We start from the raw sequence: 14,829 nt of genomic DNA, 5'->3' as shown, positions 1-14,829 counted from the left end.
TCTCTTTTTTTTTTCACACTATCCGATGACCCTGGAGGGATCAATTTTGCTTTTTAGTGGCTATTGAGCAAAAATAGTACTGCACAATCGACAAGCATTTCGCGAAATACTATTTATACTATAAATAAACTATTATTTTCTCTTTTGATTGCCGGCATTCAAAAGATTAAATTGAAAACACTTAAACAACAAATATTTATGGTCTATCACCAGCTTTCTAGGCGAACCCTGACAATATACCTTCCCCAACCTCCAACTCCGTAGCACTTATGAGGGTGTCTCTGAGTCGGTGGCATCCCATTAAGTAAGTGCTACATCAACATTTCCTTCCCCTATCCCAAGTTACGGTAAAGATGGGCGTGGCCGGGAATAGTGAAATTCATGCTTTTAGTATTCTTGTTTATGATTTGAACAAGGTATACTCCCCTGCCGTGTTCCTGAAAGTAGTCAGGATGAGATTATTAAAAAGAAACATGAATGTTGCTAGAATCCAATCTACGAAGTATACCGTAACTACGCTAACGCTAACGCTAACATCTTAGATATTGCCTTGAATGTTGATTTTCAAGCAGGTTATATATAATTTAAAGTATAATAAACACATTTTTTCCTGCTCTTGCATGTTCAATTCACCTCTACAAACAATTTCATGTCGATGAATTTCGATCAACAGACAAACAAGTCAAAAACAAGGTTTTAATAGTTTTTAAAGGTAACAGATTTCGGGTGTTTCCAATAAATACTATTTCTACTCAATTTTGCATTTACTGGCAAATATTCATAGAAAAAACAGGTTTTGATTAGTTTTCTTCCTGTAAAATAAATTTTGTGTGTAATCAAAAATTTCCATTTCATTCTAAACATGTACACTGAACTCCAACTAAATTTTGTGTTTTTTGAGTAAATGAAGTTTCGAGTGTAATCCAACATGTATCTCTCTACTCAAACAAACGCACCGTTCCACTCGAATTATAGACAAATAGTTATAATACAGTAGGTATTTTCATAGTCTTTTAGCAAACGAAAATTTGAGTGTAACCAAAAATTACTTCTCATGCCCAAACAATTTCAATGAATTTGTATAAGTGAATTCACATCGCAAAAATAACATGTCATGCTTTGAAAACTGATTTGAAGGCAAGCAGAAGGATTTTTTTGTAGATATTTATTAATCTATGAGTGTAACCTCCAATTTTAATTTCTAATTAAGAAGTTTTATAGACTTATCCAATTATTGTTGCAAAAATTACGTGCTTTGATTTTTGGTCATAGGGAAACAGTTAAGAAGTTCTTTTCAGTAATCTAAGTTTTGAGTGTAATCAAAAATTTATATTTCAGGTCTAGCATGTTCTCTTCAATTATACAAACAAAGTTTTGTCGAAAAATGTCAAAAAGGTCACAAACAAACACAAAAAAGAAAACTTTTTTTTTACCAGAACGTTCCTGTCAAGAGATAAAACTGATCTAGATGAATTATAAGTTATCTAGTTATCAAACTCGTACTGCAACATGTAGTGCCACTTTTTCCAAAATACTTTGCTGATGATTCCAAACCTGTAGCATGCATATCAAGAGCACTAAAGGTTATGACATGCGAAATCTGCCTCGTTAGGGAATGCTCGAAATATATTTTTTACTTTACATGCCTTATTCGTCTAGTTATCTACGGCCATTTGGATTCGAAAAAAATTAAATTATAATATTTACGGTAAAACTCAACACGATTTTCATGATTCTTATTGCTCTTGGGGAAATTTGAACACCCTTGGAACATTTTTCTTACCGTACTTAGCTATAGAATATAGCTATATAAGATATGTGAAAGAATTTTGAAAATCGGTTGAACCGTTATTGAGACATGGTTGAATAGAATTTAAGATACAACCAGGGAATGTCTGAAAACTCAGTGCAGTGCCAAAAACATGCGTGCCACTCAGAAATTGATTGTGCGTCTCCCATTCTTTGCGAGTAAACTCAAAGCAAGGCGCAGGAGACAATTTGTTTTTGTGCGAGACAGAGCAAAGCACAATCTCTACTCTTTCAGTCTCTTTCGTGAAAGCACAAAATCCACTCTAGAATATTTTCAACAAAGTATGCTTTGAAAGCGGACAAGCTTAATTAGTGCTTTGCAAAAACTTATTGTTGTGGATCTTGACATATTTGGTAAAGTCAGAAACATAAGGTGGTGACGAATTATGTTCAACGTGTTTATGAGTTTTGACAGTCACATATTAATGAAATGAATTCAAGTGAATTTGTTTACGCGTGTACGAAACGCAAAGAGTGAAAATGAGACAATTCGATACCATGCACTCCAAAGCACATTGCGAGTCAGCACAGCCAGGGTGCAGTCCAGAGAAAAGTACTCCTGCACGTCTCTTTCGAATTTTGGGTGCTATCTCGCATCAGCGCGTGTAGCACCGAAAGAGATTTGAGTTGCACCCCATCCCTGGATACAACTGATATTTGATCCCGGGGCTCCTAGTGTTATAAGGGAAAACATTGAGTTTTATAAGATTTCTACTAACGGAAGAAGTTCGATTACTGACTATATACTGGAGAATGTTTTACCCAAAATTGAGCGAAACTCAAGGTTACCGATTACAAGAAAAAAAAAACAATTATTTCAAGAAATGGCAACGATCATAATTGTTTTTGGTGTAACACTGCATAAAGCAAAAGGAGAAGCAAAGGTTCGGAAATGGTAGTTTTTTGTGTATATTACGTGAATAAAACTTGTATGGATATTAGTCATACAGAAATCACAGTTGCCCTTCAAAAAAGAACATCTTTCATCCTTACTAAATTCATACTCATTCTCATAAAATCTCCAAAAGACTCCTGTAATATAATCACGTAGCAACAAATGTATCATTTTGCATGCTTACCAACCATAAAATACCGTAAGCCTCACCTTACCACGAAACCCATCACGCCATTCAGTACCGTTTCCTATGTAGGCCTACGCGCCAAATAACAAGACAACTCTCATGAATTTCAACATAAACTTCCTCCGGGCAGGGTTTGGTATTTTGTCACATCAGTGTCAAATTATCCTTTTTTTTCATTCTTCTGATAGAAGAGTACGGCATTCTGTTAGATCGCAATTACCTATTTAATCTTTAAGTTTGAAAAAGATTTTGTAACGCTTCCATTTAATTTTAAGAGTGATGATTTATTGAAAATTCTTCATCGTATATTCATCAATGTTCAAAGATGTTGGTCGAAAGAATTATATGCTAGCAAAGTCTGACTATTATTTTTTAGTCAATTGAGAATACATTCAGTGGTAATATTCAATGGATCATTGAAGGTAGTTTTTGCAAGTGCTCACCGCATCAAAACAAAGGCGCCACTGTATATGGGATTTAACATTGTGACAGCAGTGCTGTTCTGTCAAACACACAAGGCTACGGTGGTTATTTTAATGATCCATTGAAACGTTTGGTATAATTTTTATATATTTATATTATTATCTCACAATAAGTGGATTAATCTCGATTTCTTTTTCTTTTCAGAAATGTTCTATGCTGCATCCTTACGACGTAGTTAAGGTACGAGGGGGTGTTAAAAGACGATGTATACACAAATCGTAAGGTTTCGTTTCGCACAAAAAGGCATTGTGCCAAATAGAGGCAGGTGTTGAAAAATTGATCATCCAAACCCAGCAGATGGAAGAGCTCCCGGGTGAGCGTGGGAATATGGCATTGCCATAAATTTGGGTCATGGTAATGCCGACGAATTTTGATGAAGGCAACCGAGTGCGATTGTCGTCTCCGAGGGATACTATTTCGAGTGTTTGTTGGCGTGGGGGGAAAGGTGCAAACGATTGTCATCTTTACGAGAGTTCAAAAACTCTTCGGTTTGAGTTTTTTGTTGCTGTCGAGAGTGCTGTCTCCGTTGTCAGTTGATTCCTGTGTATCTACATAAGATGGAAAATTGGATTCAAAAATTTGTAAACTGTATCAAAATGAGATTTGTTTTCGAATTTATTTCATTGAATTTGTTCAATGATCCAGTTTATTTGAATAAATCTGGAAAGATGCCTTCCTACCCATTAATAAAAAAAATCCGTCCTACCAAACCTAACCTTCGTTTCACTCCATCATTATTAAATGTTAACCTCACGAAGACCATTTCAGGTGAACTTCGCCTCACAACGAATTCAATTTTCACAAAATCCTTCCAAGAAGATACCGCGCTACCTCACCTGAAGCATCGCCCAGCAGAAGGCATGTTTCTTTTGCCACTACACATTTTTTTCCTCGATTTCTCATATTATGAATTCATCAACTAATAAAAATTCAAGCAGCACTGGGAGCATTTATTGGAAAAGCGAAAAGAAAGCAGCGGTTTTCAGCCATCCCCGGAATGGTACCGGTATCGGATCCTCGCATTCTCATGAATATTTCCACTGGTTTTCGGCAGCTTCAGACTGAGCTAAAAGGGCGATGGGCTGTCATCCACAGTGGGATATTGGTGACGCAAGCTCGTACGGCTGTTTCATATGACAGACCATAAAAGTTTGAGGTGGGTTTTGATAGAGCGGATTTTTGTGACTTATTCAAATGCTGAGTCATATTCAAGTGTCATTGAAGATGTAATATGAAAAAGGTTTCCTGGAGGAAATACAAATTTGGCAGATACATCTACAGGATTTAATGAAGGATATCTTTCCAAGGGTTTTCTCCATTCATCCTTTGAATGTTTGCTGATTCCTTCTAATGTTCGTCTTGGAATTCTACTGCCTTGTGATGTTTTCCAACAAACAATCCACATCTAGGAATTACGCCCTATGAGGCTGATACAAATATTAATTTTCTTTTATGTCACCCCCCCCCCTTCCTTAATCCGAAAATTTTGATGAGGAGAAAAAAAAGATTCATCATTTTTTTGACATCAGTTAGGTTTTTTCAATTTTTAAGGTGAAAAACAAATAAAATAATGATGCAGAGGTTGTTTGAAAAAAGTTAACGATTATCGTTAAAAATAAAAATGCGCAAAATAACTTTTTTTCATTTTTATTTTTTTGTTTCTTATTTATTTTTATCCCCCCCCCCCTCGTACCTTCCAAGTGGTCTCGGACATAAAAGAAATTTAATATTTGTATCAGCCTACAATTAATTTTGAACTAGTTCTTGCCAAAAGTTCCTGATATTGTTCGTGTTTTTTCTCAAAAATTACTTTGAAAATAATACAGGAACTTATAATTAATACCAGGAACATGACCAAAAGTTCCTTTTGGAGTCTCGCTTCAATATTTTCTAGCAGGGACTTAACATTTGAGGACGTTGCCAATTGTACTATGTATTATGATAAGATTAGGAACAGGTATCGATAGTCAATCACAGATAGACAAATAAAAAATCTTCTCCTTAACACAAATATTTTCTTCGATTATCGTATCTAAATCAGTGCAAACCGTAAAACTTACCTAACAAATCATCCTTATTGTTCCGTAAAGGGCAACGTCTTTCAGAGATAGTTTGCTTCACTACTCCCCATGCCGCCAAAGCCCACGAAGGAAGCAAAATGAGCAAAATAGGATTTACCACTGACACCACGCTGCTCCCCGAAGGATTAAATCTTTGCTGGCATGGAACGATGAACTTGCAGCGAGATTTATTTTCAATCTGATAACGGCCTTTTCCGACTCCTCCTCCTCCTCTATTTCCAAAGCAGGGGCGATTTCTCCGGAACGATTCCAGGGAAGTGATTTCAACTTTAGCGCGGAACTTTACTTCAGTGTTTCACCTCACAAACGGCGAAGGTGTTGCTGGAAGTTATCTGCGCTGCAATTATTCATTTCGGGTGCGGTTGCCTAACGATCGAAAAACCGAGACAACAAAAAAAGAACTTCCCGGAAAATTATTAAGAAAATTTCGGCGGATGGAAATCCATTAATTACCGAACTGGAAGAGATGGTAAGCTGCTGGGGTCCAGCTTCAGTCACGTTCCGGCCACCAACTTTTAATGGGTCCGCATAAAAAAAGTGAAACTCAAACTGTCGTGCACACACGATGGAACGGTGTGGGTGGTAACCTTTTGTAAAACTCTCATTTCCGGAGCGGAGTTCTTTCTTTATTAAGTGCTCTCAAGCACTGTTTGAAAAGTCAGCTCCACTTCTTGGCGTTACAACCCACTAGAGGAACTGTCTGCTTTCCACATTGGTGCTTTATATTATATCTATTATATTTGTTTTACTATATGGGATATACGATATAACCTTGATTGACCTGTGTTTTTCCTAATTAACTGAGTAATTAACGACCCCATCTGGAAGAATAAAGAAAACTTTTTGGTTGCTCTTGCAGATACGCTTTGTCTTGCATTTCTCATTTGCTATAAAATCATTTTATTATAGATCATGGAACTAAATGTCTTGTGTTTGATGACTACACTACGCATATAAAGTTTTATTAATTCTTAATAACATTTCACAACTTTCAAAATAGCTATCATTTAGATATCACATCTTAAATCTGGTTCTTCTTTGCTCATTAGAAGCCTATTTTGGAAAAGTGATCCATTAGATGTGGGGGTTCCTATAGATGTGATAGTGCCATTTATACTGATTCCATTGTATTAGCCACTGCATCGACACTACCAGTCGATGTATTGGTCTGTTGATACACGAAAGAGTTGAAAACATCGTTTGAATTGCTTTAAAATTGATGAAATGCCACAAAAATTGCTAAAACTTTTTTTTTTGCTATTTCTCATTGTAATAGGCTGATTTTCATGACGCCAATCTGTCATGAAACGGCCTACTTTCCTGCACTGAAGTATGCAGTGCAGGAATATTCATTACGCAACTGAAACCAGTGTTGTAATGATTCTTTACGCAACTGTTTTGAGTTGCGTAATGAATTATTACACAACCATTTCTCAGAAATTGTAAAATGATGGTGAATGCATTCCGATATTATTTCTGATACCCTCAATGGTCTTCTACGAAATTGTAAAAAATGTTGTACGTAACTCGCTGCAGAACTCGATTTTTACAGCACTCGTCGTAATTATCCTACTCGGCAAGCCTCGTGGAATAAATTTACGACTCGTGCTTTAAAAACCATCATTCTGCAACTTGTTCCATAAACTACTATTACTTGTACCAATAGTTGCGGTAAAGTGTTTGTAATTGAGGATCCCATAATAAAACAATGGATACCGCAACTATGGTAACGCAAATTAAAATATACCGCAACTAAGGAACGGTGTACCAATAGTGGAGGTGGTTTTGTCACTGAAGTGAATGTTACGATAATAAATTATACATTCATTGCACTTGCACATTTGGTATAAAGTCGTTTGGCATAATGGTCGTTTGGTATAATGGTTGTTTGGCATAATAGTCGTTTGGCATATTGAGTCTGAAACCAAGAATTTCTTAAGATGACATTCGTTTTTACGTTTCAATTGAATCTTTTTGAGGACATCAGGCTTGTTGTGGGGTCAATTGATACAAAATGTCACTTTATTTAACAATCATGTGCTCTTGAATAAACTAAAGCATATTTGGAAAGTTTTTGCCAATAGTATTTGATTATTTATCCATAAATTACCCTTCTTTCAAATATTCATTCTTATTTTGAGTTCCGCTATTGGAATAGATTTTTGCACAGAAGATTATAATATATTTAGCACAAATTAATTCTTCTTTCAAACTTTTTTTTTTTCTTGATATGATGTAACCATGATTAAAGGTATAAAAACTGATTTGAAATTTCAATAAATTTCACCTTCTTTTATACATAAGCTGTTCTTTGGAGCTATATATTTTAGATATATTTTTGCTTCCAACTGACAATAGGGCGGCAATCGATAACATTGATCTGCTCAAGTTATCAGCAAAAAGTGAAATCGATTACTGCAGTTACTTCGATGGGTTGTGCTACTTTTCCCAGAATGTCGGTTCCCCGAATGTCGTTACCCCGAACGCCAGTTCCCCGAATGCCAGTTCCCCGAATATCCCACTTCCACGAATAGCATACTTCCCCAAAAAGTTCTTTGTTTAATTGGCAGTTCTTTCGAGCTTTACCTCCTCAGCATTTTTCCCAACAGAATGACAGAATACCTCCTCATATTGGTTGCTAATCGTTCTTTCTCGTTCACCATCCAGCCACTGAAGACGATTATAGCACCTATTTAAACTGCACCACTTTTTGGGGAAAAGGGTAACCAGAACACAAGATCTTCTTTTGAGATATGTTGGAAAACAATTTATTTAAATCACAAATGTTTCCTTCTTTCGATAATAGACAGTGTTTTTAATGTACACTTTCAAAATTAAAATATTTTAAACCAAAAATAACCTGCTCTCGTACATAGGCTATTTTTGCAGTATGCTGCAATAATAGATCTATGGATAACAGCTTTTAGTATTTTGAAAATAAATTTTCCCTTCTTTTACCAAGTGTTACGTTCATACTGGGACAGAGCTTGAGAAATAATCTATGCGCGTTAATAACGTTGGGTTATTAACTTATTAATAACTGCGAACTTTCTTTGTCAATTTACGATTTTCAAATATGTAAATCGCAACAAGCTCATCGATACTCTATGTTCTGGGATGTTGAGAAAATTATTATTCCGAAAAGATCTTCTACCAGACCCGTCACGAGTTTTATGTAGTTACACTCTCTACAAGTTTTGACATTCATAGCTTGGAATATCCCTGAACGACCACCACGCTTGTTGATCTCGGTAAAAGCTTCGAAAATGACGATATTCATTCTAAATCAATCATTATGCCAAATGGCCATTATGCCAAAAGACCATTATGCCAAATGACCATTATGCGAAATGGCCACTATGCCAAACGACTTTATGCCAAACGGCTTTTTGGCAAACGACCTTATGCCAAATGAATTCATGCCAAACGGGGTACAATCGGCTACTTCATAGAAAATGGTTCCACGGGGTCATGTATGATTTAACTTCGAAACTAAATCATGTAACTGTAACACATCAATTCACATCTATGCAATGAAATATGTTCATCGGAATGACGAATAATACTTTAAACTCTTGATGGCTTTTTGCGAGAATGTCTCTTCTGAAGGATCACTAGTTTCTAGCTAGTAATATCAAAAACGACCTCACGGAAGCATTATCCGGAACATCCGGAAGCAATTCCTTGTGGACATTGAATTTATGAAGTATTATTTGACATTTCAATGATCATATTTCATTTCGTAGATGTGAATTGATGTGTTACATGATATAGTGTCGAAGTAATATCATATGTGACCCCGTGAAACCATATTCTAGAACGTACAGTGCCGGATTCGGGCTTCGGGGGGCCGGGTCAGGTCTCTTGATGGGGGTCGTCGGAACCAAATTAGCAGTGAATACTGAGCAAAGGCATGTCTAATGTTATGAAAATAAAATATCCGGGAAACTCCGAAAAATGTAACATTAGTTGAATTTGACTATACTCATATTACTTCGTGTTTGTTGCGTAAAATATATCATCTGTATAAAATATTTGAAAAGTCGTACGATCATCATCGTATAGATGATAAAATAAAATCTTCTTGGCATTTACGTCCTCACTGGGACAGAGCCTGGCTCTTCAGCTTATGTTCTTATGAGCACTTCCACAGTTATTAACTGAGAGCTTTCTTTGTCAAAGTTGCCATTTTTGCATTCGTGTATCGTGTGGCAGGTACGATGATACTCTATGCCCAGGAGAGTCAAGGAAATTTCCATAACGAAAAGATCCTGGACCGACCGGGAATCAAACCCAGACACCTTCAGCATGGCTTTGCTTTGTAGCCGCGGACTCTAACCGCTCGGCTAAGGAAGGCCCCAATAAAATTTACTTTTACCTAAATCGTTCTCAATCAAGCCCAAAATTTCAAAAAAAAATCATTATTTAATTTTTCAGTTTTGCTGCAGATATTTCCATTTAATGAACTTGAATGACACAATATGTGAATCGATTACCTAGTTTATTTTACTGTTTAGAAATTTTTCTGATTTCCTACCTTTATTGTCAAAATGTAATCCTATCGCAACTGGAGTTAACACATGTTTGTAAACACCTTATTTGATTTTCGTAACGGTAAAGGATCAAACGATTGTGTGGCGTTGCTTTAATCTAATATTCATCTAGTCTTTGCGGACAAGGAGCAATTGCTTTCAGACATACACATAAGCTTCACTCGAACATGTAGTACGTAGTATTTTCGAACATGAGCAGTGACTGATGCTGCACGTTAAGAAAAGTCCATTCAGTGTGCAGCGTAATATCAATAAAATCATGCATTTAAAGGGCATGCCAAATTTGTCACTTATTCACACGACAAATCATGTGAAAATATGAATAGGGTAAGTGTTCCCTTAGTTGTGGGTGTTCCTATAGTTGCGGTAGTGCCGTTTTCACTGATTTTATTACACTAGTCACAGAACCGACACTGCCAATCGACGTATTGGCTTGTTGATACATGGAATGGTTGAAAAGAGCGTTCAAATTGCTTTAAAATTGATGAAATATCACTAAAATTACTTAAACTTTTCTTACTTGTACCAATAGTTGCGGTAACGTGTTCCTATAGTGGAGGATCCCATAAGAAAACCACTGATACCGCAACTATAGGAACACAAATTAAAAATATACTATAACTAAAGGAACAGTGTACCAATAGTGGAGGTATTATTTTTCACTGACATGCCGTGGATTATTGCGATGAAATCATTTTTCTCATGAGGTCAATGGTCGTTACTTGCCGTTACAACATTAACATGCACATTAATTGCGCTTCTTGAATTTAGTTGATAAAATGAAGTTCTATCGCGCATAGTACCTCCACTATTGGTACATCTACCCTATTACTACATTCCCGCTATATATCGCGTAATCGATCATGAACACAAATTTTTGTAGGTTATGTAATTTTACACGATTTGAAGTGTAAATTTGCTATATGTGCATGAGCATTTTATAATGATTTGACAACAAAGATTTTTCTGAGAATTTTGGAATTTTAGCTAGTAATTTATATCCTATGAAGGAATCTTGAGATTATAGCGACTATGAATTATAATGTATTGTGCTTTCGAAACATTTACGTCCTTGCAGAATGGAACGAGTGGAGACGAAAAAGAACGATAAACCACAGATAAACAGACGTCACACTCTCATGATTGTCCATCGACCACCTTTTCAACGGTCGATTCGAAAATACGTTAGGTGGCCAATCCGCCACCCGCAGCGCTTGCTTCGTTTTTGTTCGTGTTTGACGTTTACACACTACCGCCATCTGTTGGCCCGTCGGCCAAACACGCTGATTTTAGCATTGGGCGTACATGTCCTCGTGGCTATGATTTTGATTGAGATTTGTTCTAAGTGTTACGTCTGTTTGTCTGTGGATAAACAGTCAAAAGAAGGAAGAATTCTGCCATTCTCGGCTGTACACATGTTGGTCAAAAAGTTGAGGACGGTAAAACTCGAAAGAATCGCCAATTAAATAAAGAAGGGTGCATATTAGATGGTCAGTTCGTTCACCACCCTGAAATGTACAAAGTTACAACGATTATGATTTAGCACTCATAAATTTTAGGGAAAGTGGGCCAGTCGGGGAAACGTGATATTCGGGGAACTGGCATTCGGGGAACTGGCATTCGGGGAACTGGCATTCGGGGAACAGGCATTCGGGGAACCGACATTCGGAGAAGAGTAGCACAACCCACCGAAGTAACTGCAGTAATCGATTTCTCTTTTCGCTGATAATTTGAGCAGATCAATGTTATCGATTGCCGCCCTTTTGTCAGTTGGAAACAAAAAAATACTTAAAAATTATAGCTTCAAAGAACAGCCTATGCATGAAAGAAGGAGAAATTTATTGAAATTTTAAATCAACAGTTGTTATACCTATAATTATGGTTACATCATATTTAGAAAAAACAAATAGAACAATTAAAAGAGAGGTAAATTTGTGCTAAATATATAAAAATCTTCAGTGCAAAAAAATGTTCCAGTAGCAAAAATCCAAAAAAGAATTAATATTTGAAAGAAGGGTAATTTCTGGAAAAATGATAAAATACTAGCGAATGATTGTTGAATAAAGTGTCATTTTGTATTAATTGACATCAAAACAAGCCTGATGTCATCAGAAAGATTCAATAGAAACGTAAAAACGACAAATTGAGAAATCTTGGTTTCAGACTCATTATGCCAAACGACTTTATGCCAAACGACCTACCACCGTTCAGAGATATTCCAAGCTATGAATGTCATGAATTGTTGTGACATTAGAGAGCATAACTAAATAAAACTCGTGACGGGTCTGGTGGAAAATCTTTTCGGAATAATAATTTTCTCTAAAGAACATAGAGTATCTTTGAGCTTGTTATTAATGAAAAAACGCTCATAGAGTATTTCGATGCAGATCAAGCTTTGTCCCACATTAAACGTAACACTTGATGAAAATTACTTGGTAAAGAAGGGAAAATGTATTTTCAAAATATTAAAAGCTCCTATCTTAAGATCTATTAAAACAGCATAATGCAAAAATAGCCTATATACAAGAGCAGATTATATCTCGTATGAAATGTTTATGGCTCTAACGCATAAAAAACCTTCACACAGCATAACTCAAATGAACAACACATCTTTGAAAAAAAAATATTTGTGGCAAAACTTTTAAACGATTCAATATAAATTTTTAGTTTGGTAGTGTACATCTAACCACTGTCTATTATCGAAAGAAGGGAAAATTGTGATTGAACTAATATTTTTCCAGCATATCTCGAAAGGAGACCACGTGTTTGCAAAAAAAAGTTGACAGGTTATAAAGTAATTATCATTCTAACAGCACGTCTTGCAAGAATTGATTAAACAGCAAAATGTAAAAATGGCAAACTACTTTACTTTACTAAATAATAGAACTTAACACAGTATAAATATAAAGAACAACCTATTTTTAAAAGAAGGCAAAATTTATGATTAAGCCAATAGATGATTGGACGCGAATAATTGTTGCGTCATAATAAGGATGATACAAATATTAAATTTCTTGTATGTCCGAGACCAGTTGGAAGGTACGAGTGGGGGGGAGGGGGGCGGGGGGTATGGTGGTTTTAAAAATAAATAAGGAACAGAAAAAATTAAAAAAAATATTTTTTCGCATTTTTATTTTTAACGATAATTGTTAAACTTTTTTCAAACGTTCTCTTCGTCATTATTTTATTTGTTTTTCGCTTTAAAAATTGAAAAAAAACCTAACTGATGTCAAAAAAATGAAATCCTCCCCTTCAAAATTTTCTGTTTTTCAAATGGAGGGGGGGGGGGGGGGTGACATAAAAGAAAATTAATATTTGTATCAGCCAAAAACGAAGAGATAAAATTGCGTTCAGAATCATCGAAGTGATTGTGCTACTTTTCCCCGAATGTCGGCGGTTCCCCGAATGCCATTTTACCGAACGTCCCGTTTCCCCGAAAAGTAGTACAGTTTAAATAGGTGCTATAATAGTCTTCAGTGACTGGATGGTGAACGAGAAAGAACGATAGGCAATCAAAAGAAGGAGGTATTTTATCATTTTCGGCTATACTCATGTTGCTAAAAATGCTGAGGATGGTAAAACTCGGCGGTTCGCTAATTAAATAAGATAGGCTGCATATCAGATGGCCAGTTCGTTCACCACCCTGAAATCTGTAAAGTTAAGAAAATTATGAATGCCAAAAATTTTTCGGGGAAGTGGGCTTTTCGGGGAAATGGGATATTTGGGGAACGTACATTCGGGGAGAAGTAGCACAACCCATCGAAGTAACTGCAATACTCGATTTCCATTTTCGCTGATAACTTGAGCAGATCAATGTAATCGATAGCCGCTTTTTGGTTAACAAAAATTAAAAAAATATAGCTCCGAAGAATTGCCATGTATGAAATTTATTTAAATATTAAAGCAACAGTTTATTTATAATTATGGTTACATCATATTTAGAAGAATACACAGAGTAAATTTGTACTAAATATATCAAAATCTTCAGTGCAAAAATTTTTTCCAATGTAAAACTTGAAAGAAGGGTAATTTCTGGGTAGGGTGCCGGACCAATGGTTGTAATGTACCAGTAGATTGGACTATGGAATAAAACGAACATTTTGCTATAAAAACGACATGTGATATTTTTGGTGGATAGATCGTCTCTAGTTTAGTCGATTTGCCAAATTTCAGCTTTTTATTTTATCAGAAAGTCATATAAATAATTAAGTTTATGCAAAAAATTTGCTCCCTTGCACCAGTAGTTGCCGTAGTGTTCCAGTAGTGGATCAACGGATGGAAGTAATTTTTGAAATGGATGTATAAAAATGAAAAAAGCCCTAGAGATGCTCTTTATACTTCATTCGAAAGATATTTTTGGCTGTTCCGAGGAAAAAATGTTAAACTTATGTAAAAATTTAAAATTTTGTTTAAAATTCCTTGTATCATTCCCGAACGTCTACTACTGGAGCAATAGCGCAACTACTTGAACACGTGTACCAATAGTGACTCAAGCGATTTTATGTTAAAAAATTAGTTCTATCACTCTTTTTATATTTTTCTCATATAGTAGAGGCTGAAATCTTTCTGCTGATTTTTTATAGCTTAGGTAGTCCACTAATGGCACCGGAACCCCAAATAATAAACAAAATATTGATAATAACTTTCCTAATATGCTTAAGTTTATTCGTGAGCATATGATTGTTGAATAAAGTGTGATTTTGTATCAATTGACTCCAAAACAAGCCTGATCATCGGAATGATTCAATAGAAACGTAAAAACGAATGTCATTTTAAGAAATTCTTGGTTTCAGACTCATTATGCCAAACGATTATTATGCC

At 35.7% G+C, this 14,829-nt stretch overlaps 1 protein-coding gene across 1 annotated transcript in view; it reads left to right on the top strand.

The window, feature by feature from the left end:
* Nucleotides 1–14,829, top strand: part of LOC5567138 (diuretic hormone receptor) — a 424,292-nt gene that overhangs the window by 56,657 nt on the left and 352,806 nt on the right. Inside the window, exon 3 of the mRNA XM_021841104.1 lies at nt 3,519–3,554. The gene's annotated coding sequence lies outside the window, so the exon portion shown is untranslated. The remainder of the gene's footprint in view (nt 1–3,518; nt 3,555–14,829) is intronic.

This window comes from Aedes aegypti, chromosome 2 (assembly GCF_002204515.2).
Source record: "Aedes aegypti strain LVP_AGWG chromosome 2, AaegL5.0 Primary Assembly, whole genome shotgun sequence".
Lineage (NCBI taxonomy): Eukaryota > Metazoa > Arthropoda > Insecta > Diptera > Culicidae > Aedes > Aedes aegypti.
Note: the sequence above shows the minus strand (reverse complement) of the source record. Positions and strands in the feature narration are given on the sequence as shown.